Below are 9,876 nucleotides of genomic sequence, written 5' to 3'. Positions count from 1 at the left end.
GGAGTTCCCAGGTTCTTCCCTCCAGCCCTTCTCGTGAATGGCATCACACTGGCAGCTTCCAGCCACCTGGGACCTCTGTGGTCATGCAGGACTGGTGGCAAATGTTGGGCAGTGGCTTGGAGCTCATCTGCCAGAGCTCTCTGCCCTGGGATGGATCCCATCTGGTGCCATAGACTTGTGAGGGTCCCAGTGGTATCCCAGTCCCTCCCAGTTCTTTCCCAGTCCTTCTCAGTCAGATTTTTCTGACAGCTCTTGGAAGAACATTTCTGTACAGGTGTTCCCCAGGGCTCCTCAGCTGCTCATAACTCAACAATCTTGGAGGGGAATAAAACCCATGGAAAGCTGAGCGTGAAGTGACAAAGCAGGCACCGCCCCCCCCCAGCGTGGCACCGCCCCCCCCCCCAGCGTGGCACCGCCCTTCCCAGCGCGGCACCGCCTCCCCCAGCGCGGCACCGCCTCCCCCAGCGCGGCACCGCCTCCCCCAGCGCGGCACCGCCTCCCCCAGCGCGGCACCGCCTCCCCCAGCGTGGCACCGCCTCCCCCAGCGCGGCACCGCCTCCCCCAGCGCGGCACCGCCTCCCCCAGCGCGGCACCGCCTCCCCCAGCGCGGCACCGCCTCCCCCAGCGCGGCACCGCCTCCACCCATGTGGCACCGCCCCCCAGCGTGGCACCGCCCCCTCAGCGTACATCGCCCCTCCCCAGCCTGAACCCCACCCCCCAGCGTGGCACCGCCCTCAACAACATGGCGCCGGATGCTTTAAAATGGCTCAGTGCAGGGTCGTGGCTGGTAGAGGTTGGAGCTCTTCTGCTGTGTCCCAGGTCAGTGCTAGTCTCTGCTGCTTTGTGGGGTTTCTCTATAGCAGCCGCTGGAGCTGCGCGTGGCTTGGGGGGGTGGCCGCCGGCGGTGCTGCGCGGGGCTTTGGGGGGGTGGCCGCAGGCGGTGCTGCGCGGGGCTTGTGGGGGTGGCCCCAGGCGGGGCTGCGCGAGGCTTTGGGGGCTGGCCGCGGCGGCGGCGGCCGGCGGGGCAGCGCGGGGCTTTGGGGGGGTGGCGGCTGCTGCCTCAACTGTACCTAGAGATACCTGTAACTCTGTGCTTCTAGTGCATGCAATAATGACGGAAGTGTGGAGCTGTAAGTGATAACAGAATTGGCCCTTTATCTCTTTTTCTTTTCTAGTACACCCAGTGTTTCCCCACTCCTGTTAGGAGTCTTGTCTGCAGGACTCTTGCTGTTCTCCACATGTGGGGTGTGTGTGTATGTCTACATCAGGAGCAGTCTATACGTTGTGCTTTGGAGAACAAGACCACAAGTAAGTCTGCTTTGTGTTGCACTCATGAGGAATGAGCTGCCCTGGGAGGTGATGGAGTCACCATCACTGCAAGTGTTTAAAGTAAGACTGGATGAGGCACTGAGTACCATGGTTTGGTTGACTAGATGGTGGTGGGTGATAGGTTGGACTCAGTGTTCTGGAAGGTCTTTTGCAACCTGGTTAAGTCTGTATTCTATTCTGCTTTCCTGATTGCTCCCAGCATGGCCCCTGTGTTCTCCCTCTTCTTCCCAGTAACTCCAAAATCCTTTTCTAGTGCTCCCAGTGCCTTCCCAAGTCTCCCAGTGGGGCCCCAGATCTTCCCTCAGTGGGGAAGTGTTCTCCCAGCATGCCAAACTCTCTTCTTGGTGCTCCAAGTACCACCAGATGCTGAGTGTGTGTTTTGGGACAGCATCAGTTCACAGCTCTGTGAGTTAAATGAACGCTGAAGGGAGAACAAATGATTTTGTGGTATTTTTATTGAATGCATGCTAACCTCCTCAGAGCTTTACAATGTGAGTAACTGAGATCTGTTCTTTGCTTTTTGCTTTATTCTTTACAGATTGACTCTTTGCTTTCCACTTCATTAACCGGGCAAGCAAGACGTGCAGCAGCGACACGGTCGGCACAAGGGCTACGGCTGCTGCGACGGTACAGCCTCGCCCTGCCAGCCTAGCAGGGGATCTCCTGCTTGGCTTGTGTGGGCTCCAGGTAGGGTTTGATCTGTCAGTCAGGAAGGAAAGGCTGAAAAAGAAACTGCTCAGTCCACGCTTTTACCGAGGAGCTGAAACTTCTTCCAGTGTAGACTCCAACCGAGCAGGTAGGTAAGCAAGCAGAAGTCCTCTGATGGGTATAATGGGAGTGGCAAAGAGACTTCCCTTGTTTCCAGTGTGGACAACCTCTTGTTTGTCCCCTGACCCCAGGAGCTTCTCACAGGGGCTGTGTTCCTCACTAACAGCAAGGCTGCGCTCGGCCCCTGGGGATGCTGCAACCGTAGCAGAGAAGTTGTGCTCCTGGCAGTTCTCTCTCCACCTGGATCAGGATGAAGGTGCAGGCCATTGCTCTGCAGCTAGGCACCGCTGGGAGCTGCAGCTGGTGCCCAGATCAAAGACAGCTTTGTCTCTAAGGCCAGTGCTTCTCTGCAGAGAAACCAAGATTTCTCTGTAGGTGTTGCCCAGGGTTCCTCATCTGCTCAGAATGCCCAGCTCCAGTGCCAGGCTGATGTCCCCTCACAGCCGTCACTCTGTCGGTGCTTGCCTAGAAGTGCCGGAAATCTTCCTGGAACTATTGGAGAAAAGGAAGCTTTGTCTGTCTCTGTTTGCAGTGCCCTGAGAAGGACTTGTACCGACACAGGCTCAGAAAGCTGAAACAAAACAATGAGAGCAACAGATGGAAGAGATGGGTTGATTGCCAGCAAGAAATGCACCAACTGCAAGGTGATTATGGGGTAGTAAATCCCTGAAGGTGTGACACGCTTGGAGATGCAGACCTGCGCAGCAGCTGTCACAGAGGAGGGAAGCGCAGCAAAAACTCAGCTGCGTGCTGAAGGTGCAAATCCTACTGAGAAGGGCATCCGTGGGTCGGGGTGATAAAAAGCGGGGCAGCCCCTCAGCTGTCTCTCTTTCCTTCCATGATACCACATGGGGGTGGGTGCTGATGCAGGAGAGGAGCAGGTGAGTGAGGGGCGGGGGATGCTGCCCAAAAAAGCTGCCTGAATGCTCTCAGAGGGGATGAAAACCCATGAAAAAAATTTAAGTGTTAGTGTGAGGTATTCCAGCAGAGAAAAAGCTGTGCTCTTAATCGAGAGATTGCAGAACAGTAGTAATGTGGATGCAAAAAGGCTTTGAAATGACTCTTATTTGCAAACTAAAAAACCCCACAAGACACACAGAAGAAACATCACTGGTTTTATTTTTAGTTTCTTAATTTGAATGGGAAGTCAAGGGGAATATAGAGGCATGTGGGGACTAATGGAAGGTCTCCTGTGGGTATTTTAGTCGGATGGTTAGGGTTAGTTGTGGTGGTGGGGGGAAAGCTTTGCAGTAGTGGCCTTTGTGGCGGGGGTCCAAATAACCCTAAATATCCAACTAATCCTTTGGGAGACTCTCCAGAGGCCCTCCTCATCCCTCTATGTGCCCCCAAATTCCCCTTTGATACCCCCAGGTGCACCTTAGGTGCCAACCGATCCCCTTAAGAGGGGTGGCAACACTGACCAGTTAGGGGCTTCTCTTGCCCCTGTGTGTGGGGAGCAGCTGAGTGCGGCCCTCTTTGAAGGTTTTTCCATTTGTATTGAAAACTAAGAAACAAAAAGAAAAAAACCCCAAAGGAACAAAGAAGGGCAACCCCCCCCCCCCCATGACAGACAAAAAGGAAGGTCTACTGTTTTTATGTGATACACATGTTATATTTATGCTTTGAAACCCTGTTTTGCTCTCCCTAGAATTTGCTTTTACATTCCAGAAGCTCTCCTGTTTAAGTGGATGTAGAAGAATAGTATGATGTGGGAAGGTGTTTTGGGATAGCTTTGGAAGACTACGGGGAAGATTTGCCTTTGCTCGAGTCAGAGAAAGCTATGTTTTGCCTTTGACTCTGAGAGTAATGTAAACACTTTGGAACCGAAGGAGAGAAACTGGGCAGAGTTTGGTTGGACGTGTTAAAATAGTTTTGTTGTTACGACCTACTGTATGCCTTAATTGCACGTATGCCAGTAGAAAATGCCCAACTGAGATGTGCCACGTGTGCCTTCTGATTAGACTATATAACTTTGCTGTATAATGTAATAAATGTCTTCAGCTGCTTACATCTGGCCCAGAAAGCACTGCTCGAAGTAATTAAAACATCAATACTACAACAAATGGTCACCCCGGACAGAGGTAAGTGACTGGGGAAACTGAGCGTCGGTGCCTCCTGTTGAGGAGCACGTATGGGTAATGAAAGAACAAAAGAAGATAACTTGATACTCAGAGTCATTTACTTACATCTTGGACGGAAAAAAAAGGGCAACAATGTAGAATGAAAAGACATGGGAGCGGGGAGGGATGGCGGCAACAAAAGTAAACAAAATTGTTACATCTTCCCTTACAACACAGGGACTAATTAAAGATTCTTTAGATCAATTAGCAGAGCATTATAAAGCTGTTAGAATAGTAATGCCATTTCACCAGAACAAAGCTCTTCTTTGACATCTACGCCCCCCAGCCCTTCTCCCCCACCATGGCCACTAAGCTCACCTGCACCCCTGGAGCTGCAGTCACTGGCACCTGGCCAATAGCAACAGCAGCCCACTCCCCCACTGCTGCTGGACACCCTCCCACTAACCCTTAAAAGTTTTTCCATGTGTTTTAATTGTGGACAGAAGGGACACTTTAGGCAAAAAGCATGACTTGGGAGAAGATGACTGTCCTAGAAGCCTGTAAGAAACACTGATTGCCAGATACTTTTGTGTACTTTAGGAACTGCTGCTGTAAGTTGTATGCACTGACATCCAGCAATATGGAGTGGAGAAGAGACAGTGGCATCTGCTACAAGCACCTTGAGTTTTAGGCTCAAAAACATCAATGTAGCTCAAAATTGCTGCTATCGCCTCCTATGGAAGTCTCCATGCCTTCAGGGAATCCTACATTTGACCTCGAGGCTGCCTGGAAGGGCAGCTGGTGTGAATTCGGTGGCTTTCTCCCCACCCCCCTTTCCCCCCCCTCTCTTTGTCCCTATGGTGCCTTTGCTAGCCGGCCGCCTCCCCCCCCCCCCATTTCTCCCCCCCTTTCTGATAACCTCTCTAGCCTATGAAAGTTGTGTTCTGATTTAAAGCAACAATGATTATTTCATTATTTCTGATTGTGATGTGTTTTAGAGATTTTTTTTTTGTTTTTAATAGTTGTTTTACCTGTAAGCATAATGAATAGTAAGTATTTAGTGTTTATAAGTATTAAGTAATTAGTGATTGTACTAAGGTACTAAGGTGTTAGGATAAGAGTTTGATATAGGGATATTATAGAATGAGATTTTTGTTTCTTTGTATTCAAAATCGTTTTAAGAGAAGGATTATATATATTAAAAAAAAAAAAGGATGCATATTTTATAACAGGTTGGATGTGTTAAAATAGTTTCATTGCAACCTATTGTATGCCAGCAGAAAATGCCCAACTGAGATGTGCCACGTGTGCCTTCTGATTAGACTATATGACTTTGCTGTATAATGTAATAAATGTCTTCAGCTGCTTACATCTGGCCCAGAAAGCACTGCTCGAAGTAAAACCTCTATACTACAGTGTTAATTCGTAAGAAGGGAGGCTTTGAAATGGGGTACGTGGGGTTCTCAAATATATAAATGTGCAGTGTGTATCTATCATATGCAAAGAGTGGCTTTTTAAAAGTATCGATTTTGTTGTCGATTGGTTATTTTTTATGTGAATGGAAAACCCTCTGAACAGAGGCTGGCTGAGCCTGATAGGAAAAATTAACCGTTCTGTATAAAATAAGAATTAACATGGGAAAAGATTAACCTTTTATATAACCCTCGGCTGGGCTCGGCTCCCTTCGTCGGCTCGGCTGGGCTCGGCTCCCTTCGGCGGCTCGGCTGGGCTCGGCTCCCTTCGGCTCCTCGGCTGGGCTCGGCTCCCTTCGGCTCCTCGGCTGGGCTCGGCTCCCTTCGGCGCCTCGGCTGGGCTCGGCTCCCTTCGGCGCCTCGGCTGGGCTCGGCTCCCTTCGGCGCCTCGGCTCGGCTCGGCTCCCTTCGGCGCCTCGGCTCGGCTCGGCTCCCTTCGGCGCCTCGGCTCGGCTCGGCTCCCTTCGGCGCCTCGGCTCGGCTCGGCTCCCTTCGGCGCCTCGGCTCGGCTCGGCTCCCTTCGGCTCCTCGGCTCGGCTCGGCTCCCTTCGGCTCCTCGGCTCGGCTCGGCTCCCTTCGGCTCCTCGGCTCGGCTCGGCTCCCTTCGGCTCCTCGGCTCGGCTCGGCTCCCTTCGGCTCCTCGGCTCGGCTCGGCTCCCTTCGGCTCCTCGGCTCGGCTCGGCTCCCTTCGGCTCCTCGGCTCGGCTCGGCTCCCTTCGGCTCCTCGGCTCGGCTCGGCTCCCTTCGGCGCCGTCCTCCCCGTGACAGCGCCTGCCCTTGCCAAGATGGCGCCGTCCTCCCCGTGACAGCGCCTGCCCTTCCCAAGATGGCGCCGTCCTCCCCGTGACAGCGCCTGCCCTTCCCAAGATGGCGCCGTCCTCCCCGTGACAGCGCCTGCCCTTCCCACGATGGCGCCGCCCTCGCCCCCCTCGGCTCTGACCTAGCCAGCGTAACCCTCGTCCCCTCTGCTTTCTCTGCTCCGCATCAGCTCAGTGTCGACTCTGCTGCTCTCTGGAGTTGTTTTGTCCCTGCTGCAGGACTCTGCCACGGGTCTGGGGGTGGGCAGCAGCGAGGGGGCGGGGGTGGGTGTCGATTTGCCGCGGTCAGGAGCAGTCTGCTCCCAGTTCACGAGCTGTTCTCCTGTCTCTCCCAGCTCTTGCAGGCTGACCCCAATGCCCCCAGACTCGCCCAGCGATCCCAGGGTGAACCCAGCGCCTCCCAGTCTCTGCCAGTGCTCCCGGGAACTGCAAAATCCCTCTCCAGTGCTCCCAGGAACGCAGTGAGTGACCTCCTGTCCCACGCGGTGCTGCCAGTAAAACCTCTCCGATCCTATTCTCGGTGACCTCGCAGCAACAACAGTGCTCCCAGGAACTCCAAGATCTCCCTCAAGGGCTCCCAGTACTGCAATGTGTTCTCCCAGTCCCTTCCCTGTTTGTCCCTGTCCCTCCCAGCTTGTCCCAGTCTGTAACAATCGCTTTGCTATCCCTACCAAGTCCCTTCCCACACTGTCCCAGTCCCTTCCCAGTCCCTTCCCAGTTTCATTCCCAGTCCTTTCCCACTGCATCCCAGTCCCTTCGCAGTACTCTCCCATTCCCAGCCAAGTCCCTTCCCAGTTTCCTTCCAGTCCCTCCCAATTTCTCCCACTACCTCCCAGTTCTTCTTAGTCCCTTGCCAGTTCCCTCCAGGTCCTTTCCAGTCCATCCCATTCCCACCCAGTCCCTTCCCCGTCCTATCCCAGTCCATCCCACTCCATCCCGGGCCCTCCCAGTCCCTTCCCATTCCCTTCCCAGTTCCCTCCCATTCCGTCCCAGTCCTTCCCAGTCTCTCCCCCCCCATTCCTGTCCATCCCAGCCCCTCCCATTCCCTCCCCGTCCCCTCCCAGTCTGCCCAGTGCCCTCCCAGTCATTCCCAGTTCCTCCCATTCCCTCTCAGTCCCCTCCTGGTCCATTCCCAGTGCCCTCCCATTCCCTCCCCGTCCCCTCCCATTTCACTCTGGTCCTCCCAGTGCACTCCCAGTCCCCTCCCACTTTGTCCCAGTTCCCTCCCTGTCCCTTCCCAGCCCCTTCCCAGTCCCTCCCACTCCATCCCAGTCCCTCCCATTCCCTCCTGTTCCACCCAGTCCCTCCCACTCCCTCACTGTCCCTTCCCAGTTCCCTCCCAGTCCGTCCCAGTGCCCTCCCCATACCTTCCCAGTCTCTTCACAGTTCCCTCCCAGTTTCGCCCAGGCCCTTTCCAGTCCCTCCCAGCAAGCTCCCAGTCCTGCCCTGTCCCTCCCAATTCCCTCCCAGTCCACCCAGTCCCTCCCACTCCCCTCCTAGTTCCCTCCCAGTTTGTCCCAGGCCCTTACCAGTCCATTCTCACTTTCCTCCCTGTCCCCTCCCAGTCCCTTCCCAGTGCACTCCCAGTCCCTTCCCAGTGCACTCCCAGTCCCTTCCCAGTGCACTCCCAGTCCCCTCCCATTCTCTTCCAGACCCCTCCCATTCTCTCCCAGTCCCTCCAAGCCCCTCCCTGTCCATCCCAGCCCATCCCTGTCCATCCCAGTCCCCTCCCGGTCTGTTCCCATTCCCTTCCCAGTGCCCTCTAAGGCCCTTCCCTGTCCCCTCCCAGTCCCTTCGCATTCCCCACCCGGTGCTTTCCCAGTCCTTCCCAGTCCCTACAAGCCCCTCGCTATCCATCCCAGTCCCTTCCCAATCCCCTCCCATTTTACTCAGGCCCTCCCACTCTCTTCCCATACCCTTTGCAGAGTACGTCATCCCCTCCCAGTTCCTTCCCAGTCCCATCGCAATCCCCTCCCAGTCTCCTCCCACTCTGTCCCAGGCCTTTCCCAGTCCCTTCTTAGTTCCATCCCAGTCCCCTCCCAGTGCCTTCCCGGTCCCCTACCAGTTTGTCCCAGTGCCCTCACTGTCCGTTCCCAGTCCCTTCAGAGTTCCCTCCCAGTCACCTCCCAGTTTCTCTCTGTCTCATTCCAGTCCCCCCCCAGTCCCCTGCCAGTGCCCTCCAAGTCCCCTCCCAGATTGTCACAGGCCTATCCCAGTCCCTTCAAAGTTTATCCCAGTGCCTACTCAGTTCCATCCCAGTCCATCCCACTCCACCCAGTCTCTCCCACTCCCCTCTCAGTCCCTTTGCATTACCCTTCCAGTTCCCTCCCAGTCCCCTTCCAGTTTGTCCCAGTCTCTTCCCAGTTCCCTCCCACTCCCTTCCCAGGTCCCTTCCCGTTCCCTTCCCAGTTCCCTTCCCAGTCCCCTCCCAGTCCACCCATTTCCTCCCAGTCCCTTTCCAGTCCCTTCCCAGGCCCTCCAAGTTTCCTCCCACTCCCTCCCGGTCCCCTCCCAGTCCTTCCAAGTGCCCTCCCAGGTCCTCCAAGTCCCCTCCCACTTAGTTCTTGGCCCTTCCTTCCCAGTTTGTCCCTGTCCCTTCTCACTCCCCTCCTTGTCCTCTCCTTGTCCTCTCCTTGTTCCCTCCTTCTTCTCTCCTTGTCCTTTCCATGTCCCTTCCTTTTCCCTTCCCAGTTCCATCCCAGTCCCCTCCCACTTAGTTCCAGGCCCTTCCCTGTCCCTTCCCACTCCCCTCCCTGTCCCTTCTCATTCCCCTCCCAGTCCCTTTGCATTACACTTCCAGTTCCCTCCCACTTCCCTCCCAGTCCCCTTCCAGTTTGTCCCAGTCTCTTCCCAGTTCCCTCCCACTCCCTTCCCGTTCCCTTCCCAGTTCCCTTCCCGTTCCCATCCCAGTCCCCTCCCACTTAGTTCCAGGCCCCTCCCTGTCCCTTCCCACTCCCCTCCCTGTCCCTTCCCACTCCCCTCCCTGTCCCTTCCTGGGTCCTCCCAGTTCCCTCCAAGTCCCCTCCCAATTTGTCCCAGGCCCTTCCCAGTCCCGTCCCAGTCCCTTCCTGTCCCTTCCCAGTCCCTTTGCACTGCCCTCCTTTTCCCTTCCCAGTTCCCTCCCAGTCCCCTCCCAGTTTGTGCCAATCTCTTCCCACTCCCCTTCCTTGTCCCTTCCCAGGCCCTCCCAGTTCCCTCCCACTCCATCCCAGTTCCACCCATTCCCTCCCGGTCCCCTCCCAGTCCGCCCAGTCCTTCCCAGTGCCCTCCCATTCCCTCCCAGTCCACTCCCAGTTCCCTCCAAGTCCCCTCCCAGTTTCTCCCAGGCTTTTTCCAGACCCTTCCCAGTACCCTCCCAGTCCCTTCCATTCCCTCCTGGTCCACCCTGTCCCTCAAACTCCCCGCACTGTCCCTTCTCAGTCCCTTCCA

The sequence above is a fragment of the Melanerpes formicivorus genome, unplaced genomic scaffold, assembly GCF_026170545.1.
Source record: "Melanerpes formicivorus ecotype bairdi unplaced genomic scaffold, bMelFor1.0.p_v2 SCAF_23, whole genome shotgun sequence".
NCBI classification, from domain to species: domain Eukaryota; kingdom Metazoa; phylum Chordata; class Aves; order Piciformes; family Picidae; genus Melanerpes; species Melanerpes formicivorus.
Note: the sequence above shows the minus strand (reverse complement) of the source record.